Here is a 20,225-nt window from a genome sequence, read left to right as displayed (position 1 = left end):
GGGAGCGGTAAGACTCACATTAAAAAGAAGGCATGGCATATGGTCATGTTTGTGCTATGAATTTACGAAAAAGAAGCAGAGGAAAACCGCATGCTGAGAAGACCGATAAACATACAGTGGGACGCATTGTGAGAAATAATATTGAAATGTCTAAGAATTTAGAAGACAAAAAAAATTCGTCGCGACGGCACATCACAGTCCCCTTAACTAGGCGTCGATGTCTCTATAACGAAATTATTTTTCAACAGTTCTGATAACGTCCACGCAACAATGGTTGCTTGTGTACTGTCAAATGCTCATATGCTGAAACCTATAGCTCATGGCACGGTGCGAAAATTAGCGCCGAAATTTCGCTCAATGCGAAAGCAAAACATTGTGCGCGGACATGCATGCACACGTGCAGTCCGTCACTGCGAACCCGTGCTATCTCTGCATTGAGGCTTCATTCTGCCTCATCTTCATCTTTCGTCACAAAGTTTACCCTCAGCACTTGCCTACCTTTCACGCATTAAGCCAGTTCGGGAGACTCCATCGCGGCGATCGGGCGCAGTGGCGTCCGCTGTACACATTTCGGTAAAGAGATAGCGTCTCTAAACGATTCTGTGTTTTCAGTTTGCCCAAGATTATTATATCGACAGTCAACAACTTCCCTCGTTTTGAGACTGCTTACATAAATGTCACGGAGGGCTGCCGCATGGTGTTTTTATTGAACGCCGTAAGCGAAACCTATGAGGAGCGCTCCGCGTGATCCCTCATACTTCGCAAGGGAGGCGCTTCCGACAGATGGCGACTCCGTAAGTCCTCGCACTCAATAGCTACGACCACACGGTGCTACTTTTAGCTAAACTAGGAAGAATCAGCCTAACGGGTAGTCTTCAAAAAAGTTCCGCGGTAGAAGGCGCTAGAAAAATATATTGAATGGGTACTTAGTTCATGCGCATTCATCCCTACAGGAATAAATGCGAAAGCATTGCGACCGTCGCGGGATGTCTACGCTTGTTCAGTTATCCTAATTTACCTTCGCCTTAATTAACACCAGAGGTCATGGGTTCCAGTGCCGTACTTCTTTTATCTTAATTAACCGTGCCTTAATTACCTTCATCTTAATTATACCGAAGGTCGTGGGCTTGACTCCCGCCAAACGTTGAGGGTTCGTAGCCTCTTAGACCATCACATGGTCACGCCAAAGCCGGATTTTCCACCTAACGAGCCAAACAATGTTATGTAATGCTAAAAAAAATTATCAGTGGTTCTGCAACCTGCGCTCAACGCCCGGTAGAGGAGCGTCCTCGCGTGACACCCCCATGGAAATTCGGGCCCCGCGATTCGAACCTATAACCTCGTTATCAGGAGGAGAACTCCATAACCACTCGTCAACCACAGTGGTCCTTGAATTTCGCCTTTATTTCAAGTACGAAAACCCCTTGAGGATCGTTAAAAGCAGCCGCGGTCGCTTCGCTATATTTGGCGTGCAAGGCGCCAGTATAGGAAAACTACCAATCCTTCCTCCCTGTCGGCCGCAAGCATACAGAGCGAATAATTACGCAATAGTGCGTGAGGAAAGAAGAATGATGGGTGTAAAGTTAAGGGATAGGAAAAGAGCAGATTGGGTGAGGGAACAAACGCTAGTTAATGGCATCTTAGTTGAAATCAAGAAAAAGAAATTGGCATGGGCAGGACATGTAATGAGGAGGGAAGATAACCGATGGTCATTAAGGGTTACGGACTGGATTCCAAGGGAAGGGAAGCGTAGCAGGGGCGGCAGAAATTTAGGTGAGCGGATGAGATTAAGAAGTTTGCAGGGCCGACATGGCCGCAATTAGTACGTGACCGGGGTAGTTGGAGAAGTATAGGAGAGGCCTTTGCCCTGCAGTGGGCGTAACCACCCTGATGATGATGATGAGTGCGTGAGACGTCGCTTAAAGAGCAATACTGCTTGACCTTAGCAGCTTGTTGTAAAACGGAAGCTTCCTTAGATTTTCCGTTAGACTTCGTAGCACCGCAGGCACAATGACTCGGGCATAGCAGAAACATGAGACAACACAGCACCTTCAATGTCTGTGTCTTTGCATCTGCTCTACAAAAAATTGCAAAGCAACACCTACATAAGTAGTCCATAAGTAACATTCGTCGATTTCATTTTGAGATAAGGCTTTTCGTGGCAAACGCGAGGGGGCATGTGGGGTGACATACAGCTGGGAAAGCCGTGAAATGACTACTGTATGGAAAAAAAACGGTACATTGGCATAACTTGACACCGTATGTTCATTATACTTTTTTTTTTCTATTCCGCTAACACGTCGTAAATGTACATGAGGACGACAGCCCGCTCACCCAATAAAGTCTGAGGAAATATAGCGTGAACAGAATGATGTCAGGTGCCCTTGCTGTTAATTGCGAAGATTGCTGTTGCGTGCCACAAGTTGTGGAAAAAAAATAGAACAAATGAACTAAATTGTCAGACGTACCGAGAAGACAACACGTAAAAATGTGCACATGCAAGAAACGATAAGATTACAAAGAAGGGCGCATAAATGGCCTTTCTTAGGTTTTATCGGGTAAAGAACCTAGTGTACTGCTGATGTAAGAGTGGCGCACTTTATGACGTAGCCACGCCTGTAGGTCGAGGTAACTGTCACTTTATCTTCCAGTCTCTTGTTCGCGCACTTGGCCTCCATATACATTGGGCTGAACATTGCCTTAGAATTTACAACAGTTTATTGCAGCATGTGCAAAATCCCGGTGCATGTTTAGGACTGAGCGCACAGCCATTTTATGCAGCTGATATGACCAACGCAGAACTGACCGGTCATTAGCTTCACAGCCTGTCAGAGTATGCCTTCGCGTGCATGCACGAAGGTCCGCGCCAGGCTGTTAGGCGTCAAGCTAACAAGCAGACGCCCATACCTGTTCTCCCTCTCCTTGTCGTGCTTTCATTCGCGTCGCGTTGCATCTGTACAGGTCGTATTTTCGTAAACTGCCGGTTGGGAACTTCATTTTCTTAGCATAACTGTTTATTCGATGCCGAGCGCAGTGCGCACTGCGTGGGCTACGAATAGCCTATATAATGACCCGAGTGCAGGATTTCTTGTACGCGCGTTGTGGCTTTCTTTTTACGCCCCGAGCAATCAGAGAAAAATAAACTAGACCTCTAGTAAGCGAATCACGTATGTCATGAAAGCGAAACACAGTAACCAAGGCGCACAAAGCAAACAAAAGTTTTGCTTTCCGGTGGCGATCGCCAAAGATTTGGTCGCACGTGCACGGAGTCGCCGACCGAGAAACGCAGTCTCCAGGGTCGCCGACTTTTTTGCGGTGCAAAATTACGTGCGCGATAAGCCTTTCTCTATCCGGCCTAAATGAGAGCGCAGGCTGTTAGAGCGAAATGCATCACACTGCAAGCAACGGCCACGTACCTTGCGCGTTCTCGAATCCCAACGAGCGGCACCCAAGCGCACCTTCGGCAGCGCGTCTGGCGCTCGGCACCAAGGTCGCGAGCTCGGTATCTCTAACCGGTTCGAAGGAACCGGGCGCCATTGATAATTCACCCAAGTCGATGCCGAAAGGCGAAAGCAAGAACACGAGGAGAATTGCCAAGAATAATCACAAGGAACGAAAGAAAGGAGAATGAATGAATGCAACGCGCGTGCTTGTCAAAACATGCCGCTCCCTATAATAACAGAGAACCGTGGAAGTACGCGCTTGTGTGATCGACGCTTGGAGATGGCGTTACGCGCCTGCTTCTGGCCGCTGAACCTTGAACGACCGCTAGCTCTGTGTTGCGCACGGCCTTAGGAAGAGCCACGTACGGATAAATATTTATTGCTCCTGGTTTGTGGCACGCCGCTCACCCGTTGTTCGAGCCAGGTGGGTCAGACCGGTCCAAAGTCACGGTGTGCAAGTTTTGAGATTAACTTTCCCGACACATGACAGCAAAGGTTGGCATAAATTACACTAATATAAGCACTGCGAAGGTCAGTACAGGCTAAACGTGGAGCCGCACTCTTACAGGTAATAATGAAGTTGCCAAGTAATGCAACCAATAATGCGGTCCTCTGACCCCTCTGGAAAAATTGGCGCCATTTATTATCAGGACTTACCGTCACAGCCGGCAGTCTATAGATACATATATATGCTTTATTTCAACCAGGGTCCGGCCTTCCGTAAGAGAGCGTGTATGTATGAGTTGTTTTTTCATCCACTTTATTTTCCATTAATTTATCCTTTCTTTACTTTTATTTATTAAGCAGAATCGGATTCCTGATTCATAAGAATATTGCTGGTAACATTCAGGGATTCTATGGCATTAACGAGAGCGTCGCAGGTCTTTCTGTCAAACATAATATGAGGTACAAATTGAAGGCAGTACAGGTCTACGCCCCTACATCCACTCATGATGACCAGGAACTCGAAAGCTCTTATGAAGACGTGGAATCGGCTATGAGGAAAGTCAAAACAAAATACACTATATTAATGGGCGACTTCAGTGCCAGGGTAGGCAAGAAGCAGCCTGGACAGAAGTCAGTGGGGGAATATGACATAGGTTCGAGGAATAGCAGGGGAGAGTTATTAGTAGAGTTTGCGGAACAGAATAATATGAGGATAATGAATACCTTCTTCCGCAAGCGGGATAGCCGGAAGTGGACGTAGAGGAGCCCGAATGGCGAGGCTTGAAATGAAATAGATTTGATACTCTGCGCTAACACTGGCATTATACAAGATGTGGACATGCTCGGCAATCGGCGCTGCAGTCACCATAGGATGGTAAGAACTCCAATTAGCCTTGACCTAAGGAGGGAACGGAAGAACTTGGTACATAAGAAGTCGATCAATGAGCTAGCGGTGATATGGAAAATCTAGGAATTCCGCATCAAGCTACAGAACAGGTTTTCGGCTTTAACTCAGGAAGAGGACCGTAGTGTTGAGGCAATGAAAGGCAATCTGATGAGCATCATTAAGGAGTGTGCAATAGAAGACGGCGGTAACTTCGTTAGATAGGCTACCAGTAAATTAGTAAGAGGAAACATCTGGTTAAGAAACGCCTATATATGAAAGCCTCTAATCCTAGAGCTAGAATAGAACTGGCAGAACTTGCCAAGTTAATCAACAAGCATCAGACAGCTGACATAATGAAGAATAATATGGATATAATTGAACATGCTCTCAGGAACGGAGGAAGCCTAAAAGCAGTGAATTAGAAACTAGCAATAGGCAAGAATCAGATGTTCGTTAAGAGACAAAACCGGCAATATCATTACTAATATAAATGAGATAGTTCCAGTGGTTGAGTAGTTCTATAGAGTGGTAGTACTAGTTCTACGACTAGTAATAGTACTAGTACTGCTAGTACACTACAAGTAGGCACCCACGACGCCAATGGAAGAGAGACTAGTCTAGAGGAATTTGACATCGCACAAGTAACGCCGCAAGAAGTAAAGAAAGCCTTGGGAGCTAGGAAAAGGGGGAAGGCAGCTGGGGAGGATCACGTAACAGCAGATTTATTGAAGGATGGTGGGCAGATTCTTCTAGAAAAACTGGCCACCCTGTATATGCAATGCCTCATGACCTCAAGCATATCGAAATCCTGGAAGAACGCCAACATTATCTTAATCCATAAGAAAGGGGATGGCAAAGACTTGAAAAATTATAGACCGATCAGCTTAATGTCCGTTGCCTACAAAGCATTCGCTAAGGTAATCGCAAATATAATCAGGAACACAGGGGGCGGTAGGAAGTTAGGTCGGCGGATGAGATTAAGAAGTTTACAGGGACAATATTGCCACAATTAGCACATGACAGGGGAAGTCGGAGAAGTATTGGAGAGGCCTGTGCCCTGCAGTGGGCGTAGCCAGGCTGATAATGATGTCTTTTCGGAAAGACGTTGAAGATGGCTGGATTCTTACTAAAGAGTGAGCGCGACCAATAAATGGAACAATCCCCACATGCTCAACAGCCCGCAGTCTTCTATTTATCAGGCGTTGCCCAGCTTTGGTTTAAAAACCACGAAGCCGATCTCCGCACATGGGCTAGCTTAAAAACCAACATCGCGGAAGTTTTCGGCCGGCCTGGCATGCGGAATCTTCGCGCCGAACAACACATACAAAAGTGATCCTAACAAACTGTGAAACCTTCGCCAGCTATACAGAGGACATCGCCGACTTCTGCCGGCGTGTAAATCCGGCGATGGTGGTGGCGGACAAGGCCCGTCACATCGTGAAGGGCAGTTTAGGCGATATATTTCATATGCTGCTGTCAAAAAACTCCCTAACACTCTTTCTCAGGTCTTTGAGCTTAGCCTGAATTTCGACGATCTCTGCAGACCGCGTCTCCTCACCTAGCTCTCACCTGTGTCCGACGACACACTCGCGAGAATCGCCATCATTCGTGACATGACGGACTTCCTGCTTTTCCAGATAAAGGAGTTTGTCCATGCTGAGGTGGCTCGCCAGGTTTCGCTATTGTGCTCAGCCGCACAACCACCCTCAATTATGCCTGCCAACCTTCGACACTCATGCAGAAGCAAGTTTGCGCAGCTCTGCCTTCTGCCCGCGATAATTCGCCATTGCCGCCTCCCGTTGTCCTCAGCGAGGCGAACGCTCCTCTCAGCTTTGCCGCAACCACAGCCCGTTGCGCCACTCCCACCAGCCGTGCCACTCCATCCGGCTCCTCATTTTGTTCAGCCGAGGTACCCACACAGGACAATGGCGCACTCCCGACAACCGGCCAATATGTTTTGCGTGTGGAATACCTGGCCGCATCGCACTACTTTGCCGTCTTCGCATAACATTGTACCGCCGCAGCTTCGACTCCGATCCGCACGTTTCACCATACCCGTAGTCCTCCGCCTGTCGGAACCCCAGCCAAATGTCTTCATACTCGGACCACTGCTCTCTTGTTGGACGCCGTTCGCTATCCCCTCGACGCCGCTCATTTTCGCCCGTGCGTCCTCGTCTTTCTACGCCGGAACTTTAAAACTAATCGGCGTAGTTTCAGAAGCAAGAACTGCGTCACCAACGAAAAGACGAGGTCCTCTCCCTTGTCCAACTAATGTGATTGATGTATACGTGAATGTCGTCGCTGCACTCGTGCTCGTCGACACTGCTGCCGGAGTTTCAGTTCTTTAGCGTCAAACTTTGCCATTTGCCCAGAAACGTTACGGAGCCAGCGTCAAACGTGTCACTTCGTACGGCCAGCGCGGACCGCATCACAACTGTGGCTAGGTGTAGTGCTCGCACACGGATTAACGGCCTCCTCTACATCATCGAGTTTTTGGGCTGACTGCTTGTTTCCGCGATTTTATTTTGGGCTGGGACTTTCTTTTCGCTAATAATTCCGTCAGCGACTGTTCTCGTGCTGAAGTGGAATTTCATTCGCACTGGGAAGCTACGTTTCTTGATGCGCCTCAAGCTGAAAATAAAATATTTGCTGCAGTAGGTGTTGCAATACCACCACAGTTACCTGGTGTCCTCCGACTTCATCGCTGATGCAAGCGCACGTTTTACACCATTTGCTATCTCCCTTCGTCGCAAATGTTACCCGCTGCCTCTTGCTCTTCTAGAAGTTTGAGATGGCGTTGGCACACTGCTCGTATCCAACGACTTGTCATGTCCCTTGACTTTGCTTCGGGGGCAATGCGTTGGCCGCCTTTAATGTGTCGACCATGCTTTATATAATCGACATGCCACTTGGTTCCATCACAACGCATGAGGTCGCCGGAGTGACCTGTAAGCCCGCGCAAGCACCGACTTCGACCGATGATTTAAATAGCTGCATCGCCGACGCGTTGACTGTTTCCCAACGCGCTCAGCTTCTGCGTCATCTCGACAAGTTCCGCTATTCTTTTGACTCCCAGCGTGTTTCCTTGGGCCGTACGTCATCTGTTGGTCACTGCATCCATACGGGTACCAATGCACCCACTGCGACAAACACCATACCGTTTGTCCGCGACAGAGAGCAGTGTTATGGATGACCAAGTAGCCCGTATGCTCACGCGCGGCATCATCCAGCCTTCCTATAGCCCCTAGTCATCCCCAGTTGTACTTGTTAAGATGATGGATGGATTGATTCTTTTCTGTGTCAATTTCTGTGAACTTCAATCACTCGCAAAGATGTTTACCTTTGCCGAGAACTTACGATGCCTTTGACTTCCTTCAAGACGCGGAGTCGTTCTCTTCGATCGACTAACGATCGACTATTGGTAAGTGCCTACGGCACCAGACGACCAACTTAAAACGGCATTTGTAACGCCAGATGACCTATATGAATTTCGGGTCATGCCTTTCTGGCTTTTAAACGTACGCGCAACATTTGAGCGTCTGATGGACAACCTTTTGCCTGGTCTCAAGTGGAAACCATGCCTCTTCCCAAGCCTTCTTTCATAAAACAACTTCGCAGCTTCCTTGGCCTATGTTCTAGCTTCGCCACTTTATTCAAAATTTTGCGTCCATCACCTCATCTCAATCATCTTCTACGGAGTGACTCGAACAATTATGCCTGGTCGCCGCTTGTGACGATGCCTTCCAAGAATTGCGTCCACTAACCTAGCCGCCGACACTGCGTCACTTCGACCCAGCCTACAGCTCCGAGAGAAATACCCGCTGACGCCAGCAGCGTAGGACTAGCAGCCGTGCTCGTTCCACTCTGACCCACAATGTGCGCATGCGGGTGTCTTCATAACGCATGGCCGACTTCGATCCAGCTTTTATTGGTGTGGCATGTACGCCTTTGTGTGCAAATACATTCGATCGTGCCCTTAGTGACAACGCCGCTAGGTTCCTGCTTAGATTGGTTCGGGTCAACTCCAAGCGATTTCACGCTTGGAAGCTGTCCGTACATATCAATGCCTATTCGGTCGAAGGGCCTTGTAGGGCACGGAATTAGCTGGAGCGGGCCATAGACAAGCAGAGCAGGAACCATGCAGCATTGGCACTAAGGGCACGGTTAAATGTATTTGCACACAAAGGTGTACATGCCACGCAAATAAAACCTGGATCGAAGTCTGGCATGCGTTATGCAGACACGCGCGTGCGCACACTGTGGGTCAGAGTCGAAGGCTATATATATATATATATATATATATATATATATATATATATATATATATATATATATATATATATATATATATATATATATATATATATATATATATATATATATATATATGTATATATATGCGGGTGTGTGTGTGTGTGTGTGTGTGTGTGCGTAGAAGATATATTTGGTCTCTTTTTTGCCAGATACAACGTAAGATAAGCTTGTTTATTCCATATTTCACAATGATTAACGTTCTATACCCGGATCCACAACATATATGCAATATTCGTACGCACCACCCAGTGACACTGCTTGGATGAACTATATGCTCTCATTAGCTGTTGGCTTGTAAGGCCGTCAGAAGCGATGTCTTCTCGTAGCGTGATATTTTAAATGAATTTCACGATTTGTAGCTCTTGAGTTTACATCCTAATTACGGGGAGGAGCAGAGAACAGAAATACCCACTGCAACACTTCATCGCTCCCTTACAGGTGATTTTCAAAGCAGTCGATATGCTGCAGGCTGTTTAACCGAAATATTGTATGCAACAGTTGGAATTCAGTACAGTTACGTTCTGAAGTGCTTTGATAATATTTTTTAGAGAATGGTGTCATCAGAATGGATATTTATTTTAGTAGCGCATCGTTTTTTTCGGTACTGAAACGATGACGCGAGAGAAACTAAATGAGGAATAAAACGTACTTTCACTAGCCTCACACTACACAGAAGACGATAGTAGAATGCTAAGCGTTCATCCACTTCCCTCAGATATATCTCCTCTCACCGCCTCCTTAGACGCCATGGAATACATGCAATGATGCAACCATTGAGAAACAGAACATTATCCCTTGGAATATACAGCACTTCCCCTTGGCTTGCCACATAACGCGTTTTGTGTTCTTGCCAAGAGTTTGCTGTTTGTATTCTTCGCTCTATAGATACATGAGACGCGAAAAGGCTCACACGGAAAAGAAAGCAGTGCATGCAATTTTATAAACTGGTTTTGAATATGTCCTACGAGTAAAGCTGGAGAAATATTTTAAGTTAACTAGGGGAGAACGTCACTACAGCCGCTGTGAGCTGCAAGGTGCGGCTTTTAAATTTATATACAACTGGCAACCGATATCATTTTTGTAGCTGTTCAAAACGCGCTTTTACCTCCCTGTCCTGCTTTTCTTTTCCCTTTGGCGTATTGGACGCATCTTCCGCATTTTTGTGCGGTGCTTCTCGCGTGGTACTTAAAGGCCTTAAGGAATTATTTAATGTAGCCCATGGCAGGGGGGTAGCACAATTGCACTTCCGCAAGTAGGCTATACAAAAAGCTAGACATGCATATGAAATCACAATGAATTCTCATTGTTATCTCTGAAATTATCGCTTCAGGGCAGTTAAGGAAATCGTTGACGTGAATGCGGGTTACATCAGCTCTCGTGACGACTAGCTAAAGATCATGACTCTAGCGTCAAGTTTCAGGGAAAGTCCCTTGGACGTGCGGCAAATTGGTACGTTCCCGTGAACTCACAGAACGGCGATTTGGCTCTTCATAGCGCATTTTAGCATCGAAAATTCCGACGCTAGTTGCGGCCTCAGAAATAATTGAATTGAATATGCGTTATGAGCGCGCCTGCTACAATTTGGAAACTGTGGTATAAGCGCTAATACAGCATACTTGGTTAGATGCTATTACAGTGAGTGGTAGCATTCATTCAACTATCCGAGGTGACTGTTTCGTGTAAGCAATGTCATCTGGTTAGACTAAACATGACCAAGGAGAAATGTGCTATCTGCAACAGGCCATGTTTAAGCATTGCTGTGAATTTATGGAAATTAAGCACCCGGTGCATTCCACGTGCGCTGCGATTGCGTAATACCCGAGAATTCGCCGTTATCCGTCGTCGTTTCTGTTGTCTTTCGTACGGAAGGGCAGTGTTATCAGTCAGTGAATGTCTTATGAACTGCACCATGCTGAGGCCTGTAGTTGGTTGAAAATACCACAGTAAACAAAAACGCCAAATGGCGAGCCACACCTCGACTCCATTTCTGTGCGCGCTTTCGATCTGCGGGTTGATACTTGTGCCAGCTGTTCGCAGCTCGGTCAATTACTGTGGCGCCATAACGGTTGCGCGAAGGACCCTACAGTAAGTTTAGATGTTAAGGTAGCAGTTAGGAATGACTGCCTGTCGAGGAAAAAGCGAAGGGGCATAACGGGAGAGAGAAAGCAGAGTCATATGAATGGTCATGGCGGCAACCTCTCACTGCACAGGCATCCAGGCATCACTTAGGGACATCTAGACTTATCTTTCAAATTTTACAATTTCGTTACAGATTCTGTATACGCTGCTTCCAAAGACGCTCTTTCACGTTTTTTTGTGGGGGTGGGGGGCAAATGGGGGGGGGGGGGGCGGTAGCTTCTCAAAGAGCTTGGAATTATGGGTATGAGAGGTCTCCATGTATAGACATATAACTGAAAATATTTACATATTAACTTTTTTTTATTTATTCAGCTTTGGGAAGGTTGCAGCGGCGAAATGCAGTGGCGGTGTGCTCTCCGCTTCATACATCAGTTGCTGAGGAAAGATCGACGTGAAGAGTGCCTGGGCTACTTCTTCTTTCTAGCTTATGCAGCACAAAATTATAGAATGCGTGGTTATGCCTAAATAAGTAAGCATTGATGGAACAAACACGGATAACATCGCAACTGAGGGTTCACTGACGTCTGTCTATCGCTAGCCAAACAATATATCAACTTTGAAGGGCTTATACAATACTGTCCGGGTCCTACACGCAATTGATGGGTGGTAGGTCCAAACGCACGCCAACATACCGGTTCCGTCCACAGTAAATAGCACAAGCGTGTTACGTGATACATGTGTGAACCGCGCTACAGATCATAACCGCTTTTGTGACCCTGTGTCCATTAAAAATTATTTTAAAACATAGTCCCCCTTTGCTGTAGATGACTGTCATGTCTGCGTTGCCGAAATTCTAAACTTTGTGTCAATTTGGGTATATCGGCCCTTAGGATGCACTATGAAATACATGAGCGTTCTAGCTGAGACTTTTCCATAAACGTCCCTCTACCGGTTCTGGGTGACATTAATGGAACCCCAACTGCACCTTATAGGATTTTCAGCTGTGTGATGGTCATGTGTGTTCAGACCAGAACTCTTTCTTTGACGAAACTCTTCTCCTCAACATCTTACGTCTGTCTTCATTCTATATTTTTTATGATTTGATTACTGGTTCTCCTTGAGCCTGAAATACTACTAACTCATGACAGCTGTATTTCGACCTACCAAACTAATTTGTGACTCGGTAGATTTGAAAGCCAACAAATTAGCTCCCTCGCTGCTTGAAACATTACACAGGCTCACTCTTGCAAAATGAATAATTACGAGTAGGTTTGTTCGGTATACTAGAGTAAAATAAGTTGACTATCAAGGAATGGTCACAAATTGTTACCCGCCGTGGTTGTTCAGTGGCTATCATGTTGGGCTGCAAAGCACGAGGTCGCGAGATCGAATCCCGGCCATGGCGGCCGTATTTAGGCGCAGGCGAAATACGAAAACTCCCGTGTGCTTATTAAAACAACGTGCGCGTTAAAGAACCGCAGGTGGTCCAAATCTTCGGAGTCTACCAATACGGCGTACCTCACGATCACATCGTTGAATTCGCACGTAAAAACCCCATAATTAAACAAATTATTCTGAAATTTGTATGAAAACGTTCGGCTCCTAATCATGTCCGGACTTCGTGCCATGACTGTTCAGAAAGTGTGCAATGTGTTTTGTGAAATTAGTATTCCGCGTGCTTAAGTAGATAACTTGATAGCGTTAACAATTTCAGCTTTCATTTCGTGCCACCTAAGCAAAGCGTTCGGGTAAAAAAAAAGAGTAATTATCAGTTTTTGCGTGCCAAAATCACGATGTGAAGCGTTTTGCTCGAAAATGGCCATTTCCTTTCGTACAGAGATTGAGACCCCTCGTTTATGTTGATATATCACGAAAGATAAGCTTCTGGAATCCTGGTATGATCTCCGTATTGAACAAGCCAAGAGCACAGTGCCCCCTCTTGCGTCCCAGAAGCCTTGCGGCACACCTTCAAAAAGAAAAAGGACTTAATAACATTGCTCCCCACCCCCTTCGCGTAGGTTCCCTCAAACAAAATCCTGAATGACACAGAAAGCAGCGGTATACGGCCCGACGGCAACAAGGACCTGGACGTAAGGATGACGATGACTCCACAACGACCAGACTAAGTCGCGTGGAACCTACTACGGAGATTGTTGGCGCGAGATGACTTGTTCTACGGGGTGCATTTTTCTCGGCTGTCCTTTTTTTCTTTTTTTGACGTGAAACGTCCTTGAAAACGATCAGAAACGCTTGCTAAAACCGAAGCAACGAAAACATAGCATTGTCACATATCTTTGCAACCACACTGCACGCGCACCTTCTTTTGGTGCTGCTGTGTCGAGAAAAGAAGCCATCCTTCGTCCACACATGATTGGCGCGCTCCAATAGAGCTGTTGTTGCACCACGCATGAACGCAATCCCAGCTAAATTTACCCTCGCGGGCGGCGTTACGAGAGCATACGTTTGTCGGCAGTAGGTTTCTCCGTCCCAGCAAGAATGGTCGCCTTTGAGAGAGCTGGCTGTGCCATAGCAAAGATGACTTATGAAACTGAAACTGGTGTCGATCAGCATTTGCAAGGCCTAAAAATTAGCGATGATGCAAAAAAAATTTTTAAATAACAACTACTCATTTGTTATTGCACGTATGCGATACCCTTGTTTCAGCGTGGAGTACATCTGTTACGACTGCTCAAATTATTTATACCGGAACTGCAAGTTATTTTGTTTCCAGTTAAAAACTTCGGCACCACTCGTACGTATATAGCCACTGCAACCAGTGGCGTAGCCAGAAATTTCGTTCAGGGGGGGCTCAAGTTGCAGCTCGGCCTCCTCCTTATGAGGAAGCATTAGCTCGAGTGCTCCTATCTAAATACATGTAAAAGGAAAATTCGTTTTTCTCGACAACCACAGCACCAAAGTCGACGAGGTTTGTTGCATTTAAAAGAAAAACTTAAAATATACTGTCTGTTGGTATCGAATTTTCGAGTTAGGTCGGCAATTTTTTATTAAAATTGGCAAGAATTGAAAATTTTCAGAAAACGAAACTATCAAGTTTACAACTCTCTAACTCAACAACGAAAAAGGGTAATTCAATTCTATAAATTGCCTCTGATAGTACATCTAAACCGAACAAAATTGATATGTTACACATGAATATAAAAAAAAATTATAATATGGCAATACAGCTTTTGCAGAACCCTTGTACCCAACGTAACAAATTCACGTAAGATGCAAAATGACATATCGAATTTGTCCGCTTTGAATGATCTCGTGGATGCCGTTTACATAACCGCAATAGTTCTTGAAGCAGAGCTATGGATTTGTAAACTTCGCGCTTCTATTTTTTTCAAACGGTCGTATATTTGAAAATCTTTTTAACAAAATTCAGGACATAACTCAAAATTCCGCTTCCAACAGTCGCTAGAACTTCACTTTCTAGCTCAAATGCAACAAATTTGATTAAAATCTGCCCAGTGGTTATCTTAGAAAAACGTGCTTGCGTTTTTCATGTATTTGAATAGGCCGCGTCAGAGTTGGGCTCGATCTAAAGCTTCCTCTTAACAGGAAGCTTTAGCTCCTTTAAATTCCGCTAAAAGGGGAATTGCTTTTTCTCGGCAACCACTGCACCAAATTTGACGAGGTTTGTTGCATTTAAAAGAAAAACTTCAGTTCTAGTGACGGCTGGTTTCGGATTTTTCACTTAGGTTGTCAATTCTTTATTGAAAATCGACCAAAATCGCACATGTTTCGCAAACTATACTACCAAGTTTAAAACTCTAACTCAACAATGAAGAATGATATCACAATTCTGTGAATAGCACCTAATAGTACATCTACAGCGGACAAAATTGATTTGTTACACTTGAATCTCAAAAAAGAGAAGTAATATGGAAATGCGGCTTTTGCAGAACACTTTTACACAACGTAACCAATTCATGTAAGATACAAATTTACGCGCCAAGTTTATCCGCTTTGACTGTTATATTATATGCCGTTTACAGAGCCGCGATATCTGTTCTTGATGCAGAGCTGCTAGTTTGTAAACATCGTGCTTCTATTTTTTTCGAACTTTCGATTTTTTCAACATATTTTGAACAAGATTCAGGCGCTAAATCGAAATTCCGCTTCCAAGAGACACTAGAATTTAACTTTCTCAAATGCAACAAATTTAATTAAAAGCGATCCAGGGGTTATCTCAGAAAAGCGTTTCTGCGTTTTTCATTTATTTGAATATGCCGCGTCGGAGTTGGGCCCGAGCTAAAGCTTCCTCTAAACAATTTGTCAAGGGATCAAATACATGAATAACTGCGCTGCCATTGCCAAAGATGCTGCAAATGAATTCTTGAACGCTACACAATGTCAAAAAAAGTAAAATATTAGTTTTTTCATAAAAGAATATACTTGTATGTGCCAAAAATTGTGCCCAAAATATCATATATCTATGCTTTCATGTTTTTGTCTATTTAATAAGTAAAGAAAATATCACACGAACTTTAGAACTATATCAGTTAGAAACCAACAAAGGAGCGCATGTAGCTGATATGAAATATGTAAAGGCCATGAAATGAACAAGTTGAGGACAAATATGTTAATGAAACTGTCGTTCAAGAACCGCGTGTTTAACTTCTTGTACATATGCAACGACGAGTGAAAAATATCATTGACGTTGTCATTTTTCCAATGTATTACGTGGGATTAGCTGTCACCGGTTGAGTATCGTGAGTAATTGCACCGAAATTATAGTCGCAACACAGAGCACGTATAAAAAGCAGGAGTTTTGCAAAATAAACGAGGGCGAGTCTAATGAAAGTGAGCCAATGCGAATATATGACAAGCGGGGTATTTCATTTAAACGTAGTCTACATAAGCATTTAGACAATTGTCCCATTGACTAACGAGTCGCGTGATTTCCGTCTCACAAAATGTCTTGGGTTGCTGCTTCAAAAAGTCTGCAACCGACTCTTTCACGTCATCGTCTGACACGAATCTGGTTCCCTTTAGCTGTTTTTTCGGTTGGGCCATTATGTGAAAGTCGCAAGGTGACAGGTCTGAGCTGTATGGCGGATGCTGCAGCGTTTCCCACTTGAACTTTGCCAATTTTTTATTAACCCTATCAGCGACGTGGGGACGGCCATTGTCGAGGAGCAAGATGACCTCCTTCGTCAATTTTCCACGTCGTTTGTTCTTGATTGCGATACGCAGCCGTTCCGGCGTTTCACAATGTCGGAAACAATTGATAGCCTCTCAAGATTTAGCAAATTCTATCAGTAATGGTCCCTGACGATCGAAAAAAAAAAGTCAACAACACCTTCCCGGCGGAAATGACGGCCTTTGCTTTCTTTGGGCACGGTGAATTCGAATGTTTCCACTGTAAGTTTTGCCATCGTGTTTCAGGCTCGTAGTAGTGGCACCATGATTCGTCCCCAATCACAATTGCAGACAAGAAGTCGTCACCCTCGTTGCGTTACGGGATCAGATGAGTCAAGGCAGCGCCGAACTGCTCCGCCTTCTGGTGGTGGTTCAAAATCTTGGGCATCCATTGCGCACACAAGAGCCGATAACCACGATGTTAATTAATTATGTGACTTCCGGTACATGGGCCTTGGCGCGAAATCCAGCCTGAGTTCGCAATGTTCGCGGTGAAATGTCTTTTCGAGCATGAAAAAGACATTCTAGACAAAATCCAGAATGATTTTCAGCGCCGGGGGTTGCTTTGGTCGGCGGTGCATAGACAGCACGAAAAAATTTCGGGGGGGGGGGCTGAAGCCCCATAAGCCCCCCCCCCTGGCTACGCCCCTGACTGCAACCTGTCGCGTTCAAAACACCTCTGCGCAATTATCATGAAAAAAAGAAAGAATTGTTGAAGGTTACAAATATAGCACAATTTACCATTACAAACGGTTCGTACGTATAATAAGGCTGGGGATAGGAAGCAATGAAATCTTCATTAAAGATTTATTTCATAGTGCCGGAGAACAATATCGGGCGGTTATTTTGTGAATACCAGAAGGACAAGCGCAGAAAGAAAGCGCGTGTGTGCCGTCTTTATTTCTAGTCCTGCCATCCGCGCTGTTCGCCAGGGTACTTCATTGCCATACAATGCTATGCAATTATTCCTCATTAAAGAACTGAAAAGTTTAAATAGCGGCGCAAACCGTACGAGGGGTTCCTTTCGCGTAAGTTACAACGCTCTCACGAATCAAGGTCTCACCTTTCGACGGTCAGCTGCCTCGATGACGATACGACCTCAGGTGAGTCGTCCAGCTCCCACGGCCGCACCATTCGATTACGCGACTCCTCAACTACGCGCGTTAAGGAGAAACAGCCGCGCCCGTACCGCAACTGTGCAACAGGCATTCAATTCGCGCAAGGTAGGCCACCGTCTGCCGGCGGTTACCGCTAACCAAGCCCTTACAATTCGCCAAGGCCGTCTGCTCTGCTTACGTCCTCCGATGTCGGGCGCTTCGAAACGCGCGAAGACTCCTTAACTATTCGTCCACTAAAGTGCGTTGAAATCGCGCGCCTCGCCTCGTACGAATCACTCGGCACTCGCTCCGAAACACTCCGCGGCCGTCTGTAACGGCAAGGCGATCGAGGTGAGTGTGGCCGCCCTCCCACTCTCTCCCCGGCGCTTCACTCTCAGCTCTGCTATAATCGACGGCCTTGGCGCTCGCGGAAGAGGCAGCCTTCGTGCTCCCATCGTTGCGTATCTCCTTCGCGCGGCGTCTGTTTCTTATTATTTTGTCTCTTTGCACGCCGGAATAATACAGATATAGCGTGTAATAGAAGCCAGAGACGTGAGCCCTCCTGTAAGCAGAGCTTGCTGTGCCTGCTGAGGTGGCTAACTTGAAATAAGAAGCTAACTGTCATGTGATTCAGTAGGATAGCGCGTCCCATTTCCGTGACGCATGATATATATATATATATATATATATATATATATATATATATATATATATATATATATATATATATATATATATATATATATATATATATATATATATATATAAATGGCGCTAGATTTCGGAGGTCAACAGTGAGGAATGAGTTGTACGAATCTAGCCTGGCCTTGCATTCTGACTACTACCACCTGCTATTCCTCTGGACCCGTAAATTCTGCCCAACACGCAAGTAAAGGTGACATTACTATCAGAAAAGCAACATATTGACTTTTTCAACATGTTTTCAAAGTTAGATGTCGTAAAAATCTTTGTCTGATCTTTTAAGGTACCGTTTGTGGACAAGCCGGCGACACATTACTAGTTTATATTAGGAATTTCAGCTACATATATCAAGCGATCCGGAAATGGTGGCGCTATCAGAGTGAATTCCATGACAGGTAGCTTCTTATATATATATATATATACGGTACAGCAGTACTTTCCCTTTATTTTGCACACGCCATTCAATCATGTCAATCGCCCTAATACCACAACATAATTATAAAATAAACAACGTGCTACGTGTTAGAAAAGAGATAACACGACACTGTCAATAATGAAGGCTATCGCATGACCCAAGCAACTTTCCTACACCGTAACGCTTCTGCGCCCATGCGCGCACCCGACTCTCTATTTGAATAATCCGTTCTTGCAGTCGCTCTCCGATTCGGTCACTTTCGGGGCGCTGCGCTTTCGCGCAACTCGACTGCCGACGCACCCCTCCCTCCCCGCTCGGCATCGTCGAGTACGCACCGGCAACTCCACGAACCGGTTCGAGGCGCGTTCATCTCGCACGTCGCCTGCGAGGTTGTTTGCAGCTTGCGGACTCGCTTTGTTGCTTTCTAGAGACGCGTTCCCCCGGGCCCCCCTGAAGTGCGACGGCAATTGCTGGAGGAGGAGGTCGCGCTCTCTAGGTGAATGCCTAAAGAATGAAAGCTGCGCTCAACACGGGGAGAGAAGAGAGTGTTCAAAACAAGCCCAATTATGCGCGAGCGAAACTAGCAAACGATAAAAAGAAGCAAGATATTATCCCACCGTGTTTGTCTTTGCTCGAAGGACACATATTATTCGAGGGAAGTTTGTTGTGAGAAGCCAGACAGTTTCCTCATGCTGAATTGTTCGGGAAGTCGAGATGCGTTCGGCCCGTTGAGCAACTGCTCATTAAAGGGTAACGCAACCTGTATCATAATTAGAAGGCGCCTAGCCTATCAGTTCAAACGTTCGCAATAACATCGAGGTATTTCTGTTATCGTTATGCAAGGTAAAGTAATGGAGCTGGCGCTTTTCTGGTATTTTCTCTATCTTCCGTTAACACTTCGCGCCGCGAACGTTGACAGCTATGCATCAACTCTGCAGACATCACCAGTGTGCTAAACCGTTTGTCATGCTGGACAATGCGGCACTTCAGAAAATCCAGAAACCAAACTCCCGCGCATCAGTCAAGAAGTCAAGAAATGCAAGTCAGCACCCAGGGAGCAAGCTAATGAGAATCACTGAGAAACACTCGCCTGCATTGCGTTAGTCATGTTCGTGTTCGGGGGCTGTATTCAGAAAAAAATTCTCGCGCTACAATCCGCAAGAGAAAATTTCAGCCTCTCCTCATGCTGGGCATATTTTTTAGTAAAGGCGGCCTGCCAATGGTAAAAAACACTCAAGAACGAAAACCTTCGTGAATACGGCCTTTCTTTATGAGGAAAGTGACTGCTCTATAGATCAATGCATCGCGCGACATTTTCATTGGTTTCGTGCGTTCCATCAGGTGAAAGGCACAGAAGTGTCATAGCTGAATTTATCTCGTATTCAATAAACCACAAACTTTACACCTGTTCACTCATAAGTGTCGTTCAGAATGCGCCACCTATCCTCCCTCTCGATACACGTGGATGGATGTGCTTCGGGGTTATAAGCCGCCATACATCTAAGAAGTGCGAAGTGAACAAACGCAGGTGCAGATGACACGACTCAGACAATGCGCGCACATGCAGGTGTTTATTCCGCTGTCTTCCTTTCTCCTCGGTAGGCTGAGGACAAGGCTTGACAGCTGCCAGCTAGCGGCCATTCGGGCTCGTTCCCTTCTCAGCCGTCTCTGCCCCGACCAACCACACGTACGGC

The 20,225-nt window shown here is 45.6% G+C and overlaps 1 protein-coding gene across 1 annotated transcript in view; it reads right to left on the bottom strand.

Annotated features, from left to right (window-relative positions):
* The window catches only part of LOC135904270 (monocarboxylate transporter 12-like), a 57,025-nt gene extending 39,264 nt beyond the window's left edge, over positions 1-17,761 (bottom strand). The window contains exon 1 of the mRNA XM_065434890.1: positions 17,381-17,761. The gene's annotated coding sequence lies outside the window, so the exon portion shown is untranslated. The remainder of the gene's footprint in view (positions 1-17,380) is intronic.
* Positions 17,762-20,225: the final 2,464 nt, after the last annotated feature.

Source organism: Dermacentor albipictus, chromosome 2, assembly GCF_038994185.2.
Source record: "Dermacentor albipictus isolate Rhodes 1998 colony chromosome 2, USDA_Dalb.pri_finalv2, whole genome shotgun sequence".
In the NCBI taxonomy this organism is placed as follows: Eukaryota; Metazoa; Arthropoda; class Arachnida; order Ixodida; family Ixodidae; genus Dermacentor; species Dermacentor albipictus.
The sequence above is the reverse complement of the archived record's forward strand: the minus strand, read 5'-3'. Positions and strand labels throughout refer to the sequence as shown.